The sequence below is a fragment of the Mytilus trossulus genome, chromosome 3 (genome assembly GCF_036588685.1).
Source record: "Mytilus trossulus isolate FHL-02 chromosome 3, PNRI_Mtr1.1.1.hap1, whole genome shotgun sequence".
Classification (NCBI taxonomy): domain Eukaryota; kingdom Metazoa; phylum Mollusca; class Bivalvia; order Mytilida; family Mytilidae; genus Mytilus; species Mytilus trossulus.
Genome location: NC_086375.1, coordinates 79,626,731 through 79,643,917, shown reverse-complemented (window position 1 = coordinate 79,643,917; position 17,187 = coordinate 79,626,731). Strand labels below are relative to the sequence as shown.

The following is a 17,187-nucleotide window of genomic DNA, read 5'->3' as shown; positions in this document are numbered from 1 at the left end:
GGGTAAAATTGTAATCAGGTTAGGATCTATCCGCCCTGAAATTTTCAGACAAATTACTATTTAGACAACCCGTTGTTGAGTTGCTGTTCCGGCTGAATTCATTATTGGATCTGCCCTGAAAGTTCAACTGAATCAGGTAACCCGTTGTTGGTTTGCTGTCCCTGAATTATCAATTTTAAGAAATATTCTGATGTTTTTGGTTATTATCTTCAATGTTATTATTGATAGAGGTATACTGTTAGCACCACTATATGTACATGGTCAATTGACTCTATACGGAGTTATTGACCTTTATGGATTTTTTTTTAACAATTTTTGTTAATTTTACAAAATTTTTCCCTCTGACGCCTAAGTTAATTGTAAACAGCAAGAATGTTCAGTCATGCAAGATCTACAATACATCGCCATCACCAAAACACAATTGTGTCATGAATTCTATTCTTGTATAATATGTGCGTGTCCTTTGTTTAATATGTACATAGACCAAGGTGAGCGACACAGCCCCTTAAAGGGCCTCTAGTTGTTTTTTTTTTTATTACTATAGTGGAATAAGATGATGGTCTAGATGGGGTCCTTTATTTTTGTATTCTTTAGTATTGTAGTCCTTTTTTATAATTCATTTCTCTATTTTCAATATTCTTTATTCCTTATTTCAGCATCCAATTATTTTCTATTCGTTATCAATTTGCCTTCTTTCTTTCTTAACTATTTTTTTGGCAATAACTCTGCAATGGGTGCCAATATTTTTTAGTCGGTTGTAAACCCCACTTAAACCTGCACTTACATGTACATCTCTTCAATTTTGCGGAACTTCGCCAAAGTTCAGTGATGTTTGAGATAGGTCTGTTAGAATGGAAGCAAGTTGGTCTGCTTTCAGTGATTTTCAGTACATAAAAGATGTTATTAAATCAGGACCAGTGCTTTATGAGGTTTAAAATTTTCTAACTGTTTGTGGACTCCGTTTATTATGCTAATTTTGATATCTTTCATGGTGGAAAATAGACTTCTCCCCTTAGTTTGGAAGTTATAACAGTTTTCTTTGGTAAAAACTAAATAAAATGATCATTAAGAAAAGAGAGGCGAACGATACAAAAGGGACATTCAAATTTGAACTCATACTAAATAAGTCGAAAATAAACTACAAATAATTACACCATGGATAAAAATGAAAAAGAAAAATAAACAACACGGTACACAAAACGCAACATAGAAAACTAAATACTGAGCAACACGAACTCCATCAAAACAGTCTGAATGTGAAGTCATTTGCGGAAGTCAAGAGTAAGCAGATCCTGTCCCACATGTTGCACCCGCCAGGTGTTGCTCATGCAAATTAAAACTCTGTAATAAGTCTAATTCGGTATGTCACATTTGGCGAAAAAGACGGTATAGTAGTTACGACAGTTAGAACATATCCATCGTCATGTGTGAAACAGATATTTCATAACAATTGACTAACTCGTCTCCTTCTTCTGTCTGTAAGGACTCAAGTTGATCTCATACTTTGAAGTAATTTTCTAACTCCGCTCGGTAAAACAGGAGACTTCTCTATTGAATAGAGGAAAGTATTAACAAAATAATTAAAACTGTTTACATTGTACAAATTAGCTAGCAGGTGTCCACTGAGTTTGATAGCGACTCGTGTCAAATTTACAATTGAATAATTTTAACCTCGCCACTAGGAAAATCTTGTTTATTTGCTTCCTCAGTTTGAGCAGCAGTTCCCTCTATCAAGGAAATCACGATAGGCCTTGAAATACGGTAATCGAACAAAAAGTCACAGGACAAAAAGTCATAGGACAGAAAGTCACACATTACAGAGGATAAAAAGTCACAAATAGATATATATATATATCTTTAATCTCACAAACCAAATTACAAAGGTATAGAGATTATATAGGAAGATGTGGTGTGAGTGCCAATGAGACAACTCTCCATCCAAGTAACAATTTAAAAAGTAAACCGTTATAGGTTAAAGTACGGCCTTCAACACGGAGCCTTGGCTCACACCGAACAACAAGCTATAAAGGGCCCCAAAATTACTAGTGTAAAACCATTCAAACGGGAAAACCAACGGTTTAATCTATATAAACAAAACGAGAAACACGTATATATAACATAAACAAACGACAACTACTGTACATCAGATTATATACAAATAGTTTATATATAATTGTTTCAATAGATATAATTGAAAGTTTTGAAATATTTTCTTTACATCACGTATTTATTTAACAGTTTTTTTTCTTATTAAACCCACAAAGATTACACAGGCAGATCTAAGCTAATGATACGTCCTTGTGTGAAATCAAGTGGTACCAGGCCCCCCTTTTTGATGGAAAATTTTGGTTTATCATTTAGGGAATCACTGAAAATTTCTGGGTCTGCCTTTGAGAGTTATTTAATCAGTTTACTCTTACAAAGGACAAATATTTCTTGGCACCACGAGAGGGGGTCACGAGACAGTAATATAAATTTAAACACCTATATAGCCAGTTTGACACATTGTCAGTTTATTTCAACAATCATTAATTATTGATTAACTAAATGGTTTTTTAAGTTACTTTTGATTTAAATTTTGCTTTGTATATAATAGTTTAGGAAAAGATAGTTGAACAAAATTTTATTCAAAGAAAAATATATGGCCAAATTCTGTCCTATGGCTTTCTGTCCGCATATTCAGGACTGTCTCCATCTACGGTTTACATTTTTATAATTAACAAAACTGATGACGTGGAACACAAATGCACAGACGAAAAAGTAAACAGATGATTTTCAAGACAAGTCGTAGTTTACTATAGATATTGTTGCATCCTTGTAAAAAGACAACCCGTAAAGGTACTGAATATTCAAACTGTTTCAATTCGTTGTAAAGGTTAGCGTGTTAGTACAAAATGAAGGTATTTAAAAACATAATATTGAGCCATGCTAAAGTTAAACTGTGAAAACGTACAAAGTCAAAGTCCATATATTATGTATGATAAATAGCTATTTAAATACTTATTGTGAATCGTTAAAGTCTTTATGTAACGAGTTTCTTTAGTAGCGGGGTTCCTTCCTCTCCTTATTAAAGGTAGATCATATAAAGCCAGTCTTAATCAACTGAGCTAGGGAATCAATTCTTTGGCTCAGTTGGTTAAAACTGACTGTCACACACTGACTGAATGAATAGTTCAGTGGTAGATAGTATCAGGACCTTTCACACCCTACGTATGTATGTACTCGAGATTCAGCCAATTTAGACTGCAAGGGTACAGGGGATCCATGTACATTCCCTAAGGATTAATGGAGATGTGTCCTTTACAATATAATCCCACCACCAGAACAATCCCCACCCAACACCGCTAAAGGGAGTCAAATCGTCACCTGGTTAAATCGGCACTTGGTCAAATTGTCTCCCAGTATAGTCAAATTGGCACCTAGTCAAATTGGCTCCTGGTTAAATTGGCACTTGATGTAGTCAATTCGGCACCCATGTTAAATTTGTTTAATATATACGGTTGTGTACAAGATGTAACTTTGTACAAATTATAATTGTGCAGGGTTTTTGTACAAGTTATAAGTTTTTTGACACATATTTTCTTACACCAGGTGATACAAGTTTATCTTTAAAAATGTTCTAGTTCAATCTTTAAATTCAAATTTATATACATGTTACATTTCATGCTATTATCCTTGTCCTCACAATGGAAATGAGGATACCTGAATGGTTTAAATTCTGATTTTAATTTTCTCCTGATACCACATCCCATATATATCCATAAAAAGTCTTTGTGTGGTCTAATAATGTTTTTGTATTAATTCTCACTAGTAGATTGTTTCATATAGTTCCAGACCTGCCAACTATCCCGATTTTCGCGGTATCATCCCGATTTTTACCCCTCAACCCGAATCCCGATATCGGGATCGTCAAATTAGCCAAAATCCCGATTTTCAACAAATATACCCGAAAAAATTATTGTTTACCGATTTTGAAGTTTTTCTGATCAATTTTAAAAAATCAATCATTTTACCTGGGGACATATTATGACAAGTTAATGACCCTCTGCTAATCAACAGTCACAACAGGTGTCATAACTAGTGGTTGTATGTAATCAGATTACCTAATGGGTTGTAACAGTCCTCAAAATTAATTTGTATACACAAATTTGGTCAAACAGCCTTTCAATTTTAATCAATTTATCAAGCAAGCAAAATTTGCAACATTTGCCGTAGTTCCACAGCAAAACCATAATTAATTGAAAGATGAGAACTGTAATAAACTCTCAAGAAAACATCGTTTATCTTGAAATCGGTTTTATTCTTGACACCAGACAGTTGATTTAAAATCGACGCCATTTTTGTATACACTTCTACTGTGTTACTGTATAAGCCTCCGCCGGTAAGAGCACCTTTGAATACAAAGAAAGATAACTCAAATTTTATCAATTTTCTCATTGATACTGATAAGACCATGAGTAAGCCTGACTAAATCAAAATCTGTCTTCATCCTTCTTACTTTAGGACATGTAGTTTTAGGTGTTTTGAGTCAAAGTTCATAGATGAGTGGTCTTTGGAGGGGGGATAGGGGGGTCTCTACTTTGAATCCTTTATTTTTAATGCCATTTTCTCAGTTATTTTGTCAATTTTATAATTTAATAGTACATAAAAGAATCATGCAAATAAAAGAAATCAAGGCCTACAAGCTCATCATTAGTATACCAAAAGAAAAAAGAAGAGAACTTAGACTATTTTAGGAGTAAAAAAAAATGCTCACAGAAAAGTCGCTAAAATTGTAACCCTTAAAATTCTTGTCGCGCGCTAAATCCCCCATGGAGATTTTCAAAAGTTGGCAGGTCTGTAGTTGTGAAAATATGACATAAATATGCGAAACAAAAGCCGGTGTTACATTGTGTTTTCACTATGTACTTGATTAAAGTTATTAATTAATTGAAAAGAAAATTTATCAAAACATCAGTCACAAAATTTGCGAAAACTTTCAATGATTAACTTTTGTATTTTTACTGCTTTTTAACATGTTATGCATGATAAAATCCAACCCCTCATGATCGAATTTATAAATTTTTAGAATTATTTATAAATATCTTGGACTATTATGCATAATACATGTAGTCCCATATATTATATCCAATAGTATTGGATGCCGAATTGACTTTAAATAGGTGCTGATTTGACTAGATGCCGATTAAACCAGGTGTCGATTTGACTTTTTCTATGGGTGCCGATTTGACCAGGTGCCGATTTGACTTGTACCCTTTCACACCCTACGTATGTATGTCCTTGAGATTCAGCCAATTTAGACTGCAACAGTACAGGGGATCCATGTACATTCCCTAAGGATTAATGGAGATGTGTCCTTTACAATATAATCCCACCACCAGAACAATCCCCACCCAACGCCGCTAAAGGGAGCGTGTAGGACCCGGGGAAGTCTGTTATTATGGTGGAGGAAGCCGAAGTACTCGGAGAGAACCACTGGGCCACTCCAATAAAATATAAATATTAGAAATATTCATTACAGCACAATTTGATAATATTTTTATTGTCAGATGATATTTTAGACATGATCCATGTTTTAGAGGTTAAGCATTTCTTTTACTTTTTGTTTCTGGGTAAGCGACATTGTTATGAGACGGTAAATAATTTTCAAAAAAATTATCTTAAGATGTTTTGTTAATTCTAAAATCAAGGAATAGGTGTTCTTCATTGACCGATAAGTGGCAGTTTACACATTCCATCCTTTCTAGGAGTTTTATACATTTTGATTTTTTTTTAAATCAAAATGGTTTATTATTGTTGATAGACTGCATTCAACATTGTTTAACATATGTTTAAGATTGTCTTTAGGACTAATGCTAAATAAAATTTAGGCAATTCATTATTTCTCTAAATATTGAATAAAATATAAATATTAGAAATATTCATTACAGCACAATTTGATAATATTTTTATTGTCAGATGATATTTTAGACATGATCCATGTTTTAGAGGTTAAGCATTTCTTTTACTTTTTGTTTCTGGGTAAGCGACATTGTTATGAGACGGTAAATAATTTTCAAAAAAATTATCTTAAGATGTTTTGTTAATTCTAAAATCAAGGAATAGGTGTTCTTCATTGACCGATAAGTGGCAGTTTACACATTCTATCCTTTCTAGGAGTTTTATACATGTTATATTGTCCACTATTTTCTATTTTTAAATTATGACCTTTTGACACAATCAAGTTTACAGTTTAAATCTTAAGTTTTTATTCTTAGATTTTTCTTTTAATTCATTTTTTAGTAAGGATTTTAAAAGTCTTAATTCATCTTATTCCCTGCAATTATTAATTTTATCTAAAAGGCCTAGGTCATGTAGGTTGAGTGAAATATTCTTTGCAAATGTATACCAAGAATATGTATCATGCCAGTCCAGCACTATCAACAATATAATACACTGGGGGAAAAAATAGTATTTAATTATTAAATAGACCATAAAAGTGTCACCATCTTTAGAAGTGCACTTTATATTTGAAAGAAATTAACCAAAGTGAAGATAACATATTTAATAAGTTTCAAGACAATTTCTTTAAATAATTTATTTTCATAAGATTCACTTTATTCAAATATATAAGAACATTTTTCATTATGATTAGCATTTTTAACGAATGTTTATCAAAATTTGATGATAACTAGGTGGGAATTTGGAAAATAAGTCTTTTCAGTGATTGTTTGTGCACAACTCTTATTTTAAGAAAAAAAAATTCAGATAAACAAAATTAGTTTTTTTCCTAAACCATATAATGATACTTGTAGTTTTTCTAGTATCAGACATGTTAGATGTTATCATATACATTTATACATGAAAATACAGATTTTTTTGTGTTATTAAAATTTGCTGTTACAAAATATTAGAAATTAAGGAATGTATCTCCCTCATGCAAAGCTCTGATTCCTTTCACGGATTTGGCTATACTTTTTGGACCTTTTGGATTATAGCTCTTCATCTTTTATATAAGCTTTGGATTACAAATATTTTGGCCACGAGCATCACTGAAGAGACATGTATTGTCGAAATGTGCATCTGGTGCAAGAAAATTGGTACCGTTAATTTTATTATATAAACCTTAATATTATTAAAAGTCTCTGTATTTCAAATGCTAGTCAATAACTTTATCTTTGACTTTTTGCCTTTTCTACTCAAGATTTTTACCAAGAAGAAATTAAAAGAATAAGAAACAAAAAAAATATACACAAATAAAAAATTTAGATAAGATTAAAGACAAAAAAAAAAATACTAATAAAAAAATCAAATAAGATTAAAGAAAGAAAAAAAAGAAAAAAATTAACAGACTAAAACAATATTTTATTCTACAATCTCAAAAAAAGGTGAAGTGTCAATTTTAAAAAGAAACCTGAGTTACCTGTACAGGTAAATATTAATGTACCATACCAGCTGAAAACTTCAACCCTGATTGATTTTCACAGGTAACATAATTAGATAAAACATCAACCTATGTTTTATGACCCCCTATAAATGGCCAACATCTCAAGATTGAATACCCCAATAAATGTTCACCATTGGATGTTGACCATGCAAGAGGGTGGACATAACTAAGAGGATGTCACAGGTTGTACTGTAAAGCGGGAAAATATTGTATTGATGTTATGGGTAATATGCGTATGGTCCAATCAGAGGGGTTGATTTAGATCTGGGTATGTAGGTATGTTTGATTTGTTTGTCACTTTCTAGCCGCCATTCTTAAGTGCATGACTTAAACTTAAGTCATAATGTATATGTTGTGTACAAGATATAAGTTTTTACAAATTATAATTTGTACAGGGTTTTTGTACAAGTTATAAGTTTTTTGACACATACCTTCTTGCACCAATTGATACAGGTTTATCTTCTAGAATTACTAGTTTAATTTTTTTTATTCAAATTTATATACTTCAACCTTACATTTAGTGCTAGTCTCTTTGTCCTCAAAATGGAAATGAGGATACCTGAATGGTTTTAATTCTAATTTTATTTTTCTCCTTATACCATATTTGTACCCATAAAAAGTCTTTTGGTGGAGCTATAGGTTTTTTTTGGTATTTATGCTCAGTATTAGAAGGTATGAAGAAGTTGTAAAAATGTGACAGAAATCTGTGAAAAGAAAGACTGTGTGTTTGCATCATCCATTAGTGTTAAGCAGTTCCTAAAACGCTGATAACTTGTACAAAAATCTGTAACAATTACAACTTGTACACAACATATATATATATATTTAAATTTTGAAGTATTTTATTTTTGTTCAAAATTGTTTGTTTGTCATCTCTCTCGTTACATAAGGTAAGGTCTGACTACCTTTTTCCTGAGATTGGCTTGTTCATTGTTGTCGGATACAGATTTCCACTTAACCAAATTTTTTTTTCCTGGACGGCCTCGACTATCCGTGAGGGAAATATTTGAGAAAATTTAAAAGAGAGTGTTAATTTATAATGTACAGAAGCATTGAGTTGCGAAATGATTCTTATTTGTTGTTAGAAACAATATTGTATGTGTTATATTAGAATAACATCCTGGGTCCATCAAATACGGTGGGTTGTCGTTTATTAGGTGATTATGATTTATTGTTGATAACTTAACATCCAACTGCAAATATAACAGTTAGATTAAGTGACCTGAGAGTGCATTCTCCAGCCATTGACAAATACTAACCTTTAATCAACAGTGTGGGTTGTATTGTTTCATTGATAAATTGTTGATAAAAGTTAAGTACAGTTGACCATTAAATGATATGATTTCTGATAACATTAAGTAGTAGACATAGACTTTTGGGTTGACCTTAATCTGGAACACAAATTGAACATGGGTCGTAAAAGAACAGGAATTAAATCGTAATAATTAATCTTGCATTTGTTGAAATTTTTCTGGAAAGATTATATTGTATTTTTTTTCTCTTTTAATAGCTTCCAATATGTCCAGTGCAAGGAAAAGAAATAAAAATGGAGAGATAAAGTCAGATTGTCCTTCGCCAACCACCAGTCCTAAATCATCTAAAGACTTTAATAGACCTGTAGGTATATTATTGAATTAACAAGAATGATGACTGAGTATAAATCAAAACAGAAAACATACAATAGGCAGTTATCATGGTTATTTCAAAGTCTGAAGAAAAAAAATTAGCAGTAGTTAATCATCTTTAGCAAGAAAAATTAATATACAAAATCAGGAAAGGAAGAAAATATATCATTTTTGTATGTACATCCTATAATGCTATTTAAAAATAGGTTCTGATTTTCTTTTATGCTCAGCTGGCACAAAGTGCAAGTGTTTTAAGCTGTCAGATTTAGTCCGTTCTTTGTCCTGATGGATCTCTTTTCCTCCAAAGCCGCCAGATCAATGGAATTCAAACAAGACTTCATCACACAAGTTGTTTCAGGGTTGGCAAAAACCCGGGTTTTATGAGTATTGCCCAGCCCAGTGGGAAATACTGGGAAAACCCGGGTTTTACTGGGTTTTAGTGGGTAATACTGGGCAAAACTGGGTAATATAAAATACTGTTCTGAATTTTATAGAGTATTCAGTGATCAAACACAAATTTTATACATTAAAGATATATATTACCTTTTTGGTTTGTCTGGATTGGTAAAACAGTAAATATAAAGCAAATTTTTTTTATTTTGATAAATATAACTCCTAATAGACCTTTTCAATATCTCTCGATACCTACAGTTGAGAACGACTACGACAGGTAAAATGTGAGGGGTCGTCTCAAAAATTAAAACAGGGAGATCATTATTGATTTTATTGCTTTCATTGACAATGATGCAACTTTCCTACAGAGTCCAAATGACATGAATTTTTTAATTTATTTTAGTCACATTTCATGTTTTAAGACGTTGAGCTTTTAGCTGTCCTGTTGAAATTTGGAAAAATGAAAAGGACAAAGCATGTTTTATTTTAGTAAATATTTAATCAAACAATGTTTTATGTCTGTTGACAAGAGCAGCACATGTTTCCACAATGTCTGTCAGTTTTGGCCTTGAGTGCCTCCATAATGTCCTCAATACTTTGTATCTTTTCAATTCACCAATTTGATGTTCCACTTCAATTCTGTATTCACCAATCACTCGATTAAGTTTTCTGCATTTTTGCGCCTGTCCTCAGTCAGGAGCCTCTGGTCTTGTATGATTTTTAATTTTAGTTTCTTATGTACAAATTGGAGTTCAGTATGTCGTTCATTATCACTGAACTAGTGTATATATTTTTTAAGGGGCTAGCTGAAGGACACCCCCGGGTTGGGGAATTTCTCGCTGAATTGAAGACCAGTTGTTGACCTTTTGCTGTTGTCCGCTCTATGGTCGGGTTGTTGTCTCTTTGGCACATTTTTCTTTTTTATTCTATAACCAAAACTATATACCGGAATTGAACATAGAGAAAAAAATATTGACCCGATGAAAACTAAACAAAATATAGCAATGGCAGAGTATAAAAAAAATCAACACAATTTTATCAACTTCTTTTAAGAAACCAAAAGGTCATTTTCAGGAATGGGGGAAGGACACTACGACGGAGGGACAAGGTATGTTGTTTTCTTGTCCAAAAAGAGTTTGAAATGTTTTAAACAAACTCTATAGTATAAACCAACAACTTAAAATATAAATTTAATATCATACGCAACTATGTACCAAAAAAAAATGCACTTCTTAAATGTTGTAACCTTGAAACGAGAAGTCAATTATATATTTTTTTTTAAATTCATCAAGGAAAAACATCAACTCTCACAAGATATCTGGAAGCGGAGAAGTCCGTCGATGAAAAATAGATGTGATATTTTCCTTCCACTTTAACAATCATTATGTGATTTTCGCTCCAGAAATTGAATATGTACATCAACTAAGGTGAAGTTCGGTGAAAAAACACCAAGTTGGTCGTGTTCACAAGTGTGATACGGACGGACGGACGGTCTTGAAAGTAATTATTTTTTACAAATTTTGAAAAATTTCATAAAACCTATTACACCAACGATCATTACTAGCATGCGGCAAATATTTGATGAAGACTCACATAATCATTAAATTGAAGGGATGCATACTGATTGCAGTATAATTTTTTTTATCATTCAACATGAAATTTCTTCTAAATACATACAAAATAAGAAGATTATATGATAGAGATATATATATATTTATTTATTTATTTGGTTAATATATATTCTGAAGCTATATATAGTTAACTCAGTATATAACCGCCAACCCAATATGTTACGCAATGAGAATCGGGATGTTTTTTGTCTTTGAGACGACCCATCTATTTTACCTGTAAACTGTAGGTGTCATTAGTCGGTGTCGAGAGATATTGAAAAGGTTTAGTAAGAAATAACAATTACATGTGAGACAAATTACATTTCAATAATGTCCATGTACTGTCACTAATTAGTTAGTAATTATTCAGATTAGAATGCAGATTTGTTTATGTAACAATAATCTGCCCTTTTAATTCTATAAGTGTTAATGGCATGACCCCTTAGGGTGTTTATTTAGCAATATGAATGTATAACATTTGAAATTAACAATTCACTTAAACATTGCAATAATATTTTTTTTCAAAGTATGGTTTAATGTTGAAACAATGCTTGGTAATCAACAAGGTTTCCTCAGGTGTGCAAATCTTGTATTCTGTCTACATAGAAGGGAATGAAATTGAATTTTTCATTGTTTTAGAAATGACTGTCATTGGTTATGTGTATAAAAAGTATATATTTAGCTGTAATACCATGAAACTACACCAAGTCTTTACTATTTTGTGTTAAAATAAGCTTAAAAAATCATATTGCCCAGTAATGCCCAGTATTCCCTATTTCTGGGAGTATTGCCCAGCCCGGGAAAACCCAGGTTTTCCCACCCGGGAATTCCCGGGTGGGTAATACTTTGCCAACCCTGAGTTGTTTAGTTACTAATTTGTTCTGTGTGTTCCTGCTGATATACTAAAAACTTGGCTCTTGTACAAGAAATTAAACATAGATCTGTCTGTCCATCCATCCATCACTCCGAATTATACACTCAGATCCTGTTAAGGCTCAGTATGAGAACATTCTTCTAAAAATGTTATCAACACATTTCCTCTATATATGCTCTCAGGTATAAGTAATTTTTGGTTCACCATATTTGATTTCTTCTCCTCTGTAACTATATGGCAAAATTGATTAAACATTCTAAGAATGATGATTGGGTACCTCCTCTTAAAATTGTCAGTTTCAATGTTCTCTCATGTTTTTTAAAAGGGCAAGGTACCAATTTAAAAAGGAATAAGGGCATAACTGTTTAAATAAGCACTTGAAGTGCTTAATGGGAATTGAACCAAGTCATTTTGAAAGATACAGAATTGGATAATGGGCCCTTCATGGTCTTTAACAAGTTAAAATTGTGATTTTAATCATCAAACAAGCATTCCCTTTTGTAAGTACATGTATCTAATTTGTTGCCCATTTTCTCTGGCATTTGAACCATTTATTACTTTTAATCATTAAAAACAGAATGCTTGTTAATCTTTTACTTGATAAAAAGCAGATGAAAAGTTGAAAAAGGAATAATGGTAATATTATATAAGATTAAAGCTAAACTTACAGTTTATATATATGTGTTTATATTGTGCTAAGTGCTTTAACTCAATACTGTATATGAGATCAAGTGATGTGTAAATATATCAGTTAATTTTTTTAGCTCACCTGGCTCAAAGGGCCAAGTGAGCTTTTTTCATCACTTGGCGTCCGTCGTCATTAACTTTTACAAAAATCTTCTCCTCTGAAACTACTAAATAAATAACCAAACTTGGCCACAATCATCATTGGGGTATCTAGTTTAAAAAATGTGTCCCGTGAACCTGCCAACCAACCAAACAAGATGGCCACCATGGCCAAAAATGGAACATAGGGGTAAAATGCATTTTTTGGCTTATAACTTAAAAATCAAAGCATTTAGAGCAAATCTGACATGTGGTTTAATTGTTTATCAGGTCAAGATCTATCGGCCCTGAAATTTTCAGATGAATCAGACAACCCATTGTTAGGTTGCTGTCCCTGAATTGGTAATTTTAAAGAAATTTTGCTGTTTTTAGTGGAAAGTCAAGTCTTCTGAAGACTTAAGGGGCTGACCATTGGCATTGAGTCTCCGTATGCCGCATTCATTTCGTGTATTACAATTTCAAAACAACTTAAGATTCCTGACACCGATTTTTACACATGATTAGGCATCTGAATCATTTAATTTGTAAATTATGATCGTAAAACAATCACTATCGTAAATATGACCCTTTTATTTATAAATGTAAATTATTAGATTTCATCTCATCTACATGAACGTTATTTGTTTACTTGTAACAGGATGTTTTAACTGTAGATATTTGTATTACACATGCGTGAATTTGGTATCGGGACAACTCGCCCTGTTTACAAGTTCGCCCTTGAAGTTACGAATTTGCAATCCTGCAGACAAGAAGATTTTGTTTTTATATAAATAAAAAGGGTATATAAAGTGTTGTCTTTATTCATGGTTTTCCTTTGTCATGTGAATTAGATGCCCTTCGTATTGAACCTCCCGACGGGAGTACAAAACTCCCGTTTTCAAGGGTCTCCTCCCGTCCTCCCGTTTAGGAGAAAAAACTCCCATGTAAGAAATATTTCATGAATGAAAATTTTCAGACGCCATATTTGATCATTTCTTACTACTGTACGGGTGTAATTGACACCTGTGTTAAATTTTACCTGAACATCAAAGAAGATGTATAATTATATGGCTTCACTTGACAGCTTGGGTGTCAAACATACTGGTAATCAACGATGTTTACCTCCGGTTAACTGCCGTTGTGTTATCAAAACGATGTGTATTGGGAATATTGAAATACTTTTTTGTTACTTCCCTTTGTTTTATCCTGTTTTCAGTTATTTTGCTTTTAAAAATGTAAATTGTAAAAAGACTATAAATGATTAATATTTTAATCAAATAATCATAAAAGGTTGTTGATTAAATGAATTTAAATGATTTTGGACAAATAAAAAAAATTATAAATTATTTTAGCAATCTAGACCTCCTTTCAAGGATTAAATTGAAGTTTATATCATAAATTTGTTTATTAATGATTCAATATGTGCAACTAGACTAATAAATGGTTAAAGATATAAAAAAAAAGACTAATAAAAGGTCTAGTAGTTAGATTTATTCCTAGGAAAATCTTGAAATTTAAATTTGTAAATGTTAGTATATATTAGATTTTATTGTGTAAGCTAAGAAATAGCAAGACATTTTACACTGTTTTTAAGTCTTTTTAAGCTTTCTACAAATATGACTTTCATAATGCTTAAAATCCATGCAGTACTAGTGTTAGTGTATGCTATTTTTTTAATTAATTTACGATGTTGCAAATATACATGTGGAGCTTATTTCTTTCTTATTTGTCTATACATTTACAAATGATAAGGAGATGGAGACATGAACAAAAATATATACAGATAAGATATATAAATATAATGATTCATTTGCAAGCAGTGAACAATCATTTGTCAAAAACAAAACAAAACAAAACAAGAAACAGATTCTTCTTATTATTTTATTTTATTCAAATAGAGAGGCAATAAGGGAACTATAAACATTACAATTTGTTGGAAATTTGAAGAAAAAACACAATTTCTACATCATTTGGTTACATTTACGACAAAATTCATGTCGATAAAAAAACATGATGTTTTGACCATTCAGTACTTAATAGATGCATAGTTCTTGGGGAAAAGTTTCATCAAATAATATGAATATAAATGACTTTTTTTGTGCTCATTTTTTACAGTGGGTTGTGATGATCTTCCAGTTAGGTTACCCTCATTTGGAGTGTTGTTCCCAAACTGTTAAAGGTCCATCTTTGTGCATAATTCAAAATTGGAGATTTCAACAAGCATCTAATATTCTTAATCTGGAAAATAAACCCTGGTCTGCTAGCTACATGTATATTTTTTCTACGGATTTAATATATAACTAGAATCATGCAAACAGACTTAAGGAAAAGGCATGTAAGTTCATCATACAAATATGACACTTTTTCTAGACAATCCAGATCTTGCAAAATACGTTGCTTAAAATTGTAACCTTTAAAATTGTTGTTGTGCAGTAAAAACCCATATGGGAACTTTCAAAAGTTGGCGGGTATGTAACAAGTCTTACTATTTTTATGCTCCATTTATGGGCAATATGTTTTCTTGTCTGTCCGTCCGTCCTTCTTCTGGTTATAAAGTTTATGGTCGAGGTAGTTTTTGATGAAGTTGAAATCCAATCAACTTGAAACTTAGTACACATGTGTTCCTCTTGATATGATCTTCTTAATTTTACTGCCAAATTAAAGATTTTACCTAATTTTCATAGTCAACTGAACATAGAAAATGATTGTACGGATGGGAAATCCATGTACTTATGACCTTTTCTTGTTTGAAGAAAAAAAAATACATTTTAACGATAATGGAACAAAGCAGCCTGGGTAAGTGGGGCTGCTTTTATGGTAATTCAAGTTACCTTTTATTCACCTTCTTCCACTTCAGAGCTATCAGCTCTTTGATTGGTTATTACCTTGAATATTATTATAGATAAGAGATAAACTGTAAACAGCAATAAAGTTCAGCAAAGTAAGATTTACAAACAAGTCAACATGACCAAATGGTAACTTGACCCATTTAGGAGTTATTGCCCTTTATAGTAAATTTTTAACCATTTTTTGTATATCTTAGTAATCTTTTAGAAAAATCTTCTCCTCTGAAACTACTGGTCCAAATTAAACCAAACTTGGCCACAATCATCATTGGGGTATTTAGTTTTAAAAAATGTGTCCTGTAACTCCGCCAACCAACTATGATGGCGCGGATGGCTAAAAGTAGAACATAGGGGTAAAATGCAGTTTGGCTTATAACTCAAAAACCAAAGCAGTTAGAACAATTCTGACAGGTAGTGAAATTGTTGATGAGGTCAAAATCTACCTGCCCTGGAATTTTCATATGCATCTGATAACCAGTTGTTAGGTTGCTGCCCCTGAATTGGTAATTTTAAAGAAATTTTGCTTTTTTTTGTTATTATCTTGAATATTATTAAAGATAGAGATAAACTGTTTTAAACAGCAATAATGTTCAGCAAAGTAAGAATTACAAACAAGTCAACTGACCAAGTTGACCCCTTTAGGAGTTATTGCCCTTTATAGTCAATTTTTAACCATTTTTTCGTAAATCTTAGTAATCTTTTAGAAAAATCTTCTCCTCTGAAACTACTGGTCCAAATTAAACCAAACTTGGCCACAATCATCATTGGGGTATTTTGTTTAAAAAAATGTGTCCTGTAACTCAGCCAACCAACTATGATGGCAGCCATGGCTAAAAGTAGAACATAGGGGTAAAATGCAGTTCTTGGCTTATAACTCAAAAACCAAAGCATTTAGAGCAAATCTGACAGGTAGTGAAATTGTTGATGAGGTCAAAATTTACCTGCCCTGGAATTTTCAGATGAATCTGATAACCAGTTGTTAGGTTGCTGCCCCTGAATTGGTCATTTTAAGGAAATTTTGCTGTTTTTTTTGTTATTATCTTGAATATTATTACAGATAGAGATAAACTGTATAGAGCAATAATGTACAGCAAAGTAAGATCTAGAAATAAGTCAACATGACCAAAATGGTCAATTGACCCCTTAGGAGTTATTGCCCTTCATAGTCAATTTTTAACAATTTTCATTTGTAGATTTTCACTAACATTATCCACTGAAACTTCTGGGCCAAGTTCATTATAGATAGAGATAATTGTAAGCAGCAAGAATGTTTAGTAAAGTAAGATCTACAAACCATCACCAAAACACAATTGTCATGAATCCATCTGTGTCCTTTGTTTAATAATCACATAGACCAAGGTGAGCCACACAGGCTCTTTAGAGCCTCTAGTTTTCAATATGAATAAGACTGTAAAAGAATGGGGTAATACATAACCTTACTAATACTACATGCTACTTAAAGTGCACATTGTAGAGACTACTTGATTGAAAACTTTACAAATGTAGCAACCAGCAAGGTCATAGAGAATTCACTTAATAGGTGTATGTGAGAAATTACATTGAAGATTGAAATATTTTATAAAAATAACCATGTGACAAATCAAATGTTAAGTATCAAATAAATACCCTTTGATTCTGGTCTATATTG

General features: G+C 32.0%; 1 pseudogene; it reads left to right on the top strand.

Moving 5' to 3' along the window:
• The first annotated feature begins 2,738 nt into the window (after window positions 1-2,738).
• LOC134712563 (choline-phosphate cytidylyltransferase B-like) overlaps window positions 2,739-17,187 on the top strand; it is a 33,847-nt pseudogene continuing 19,398 nt past the window's right edge.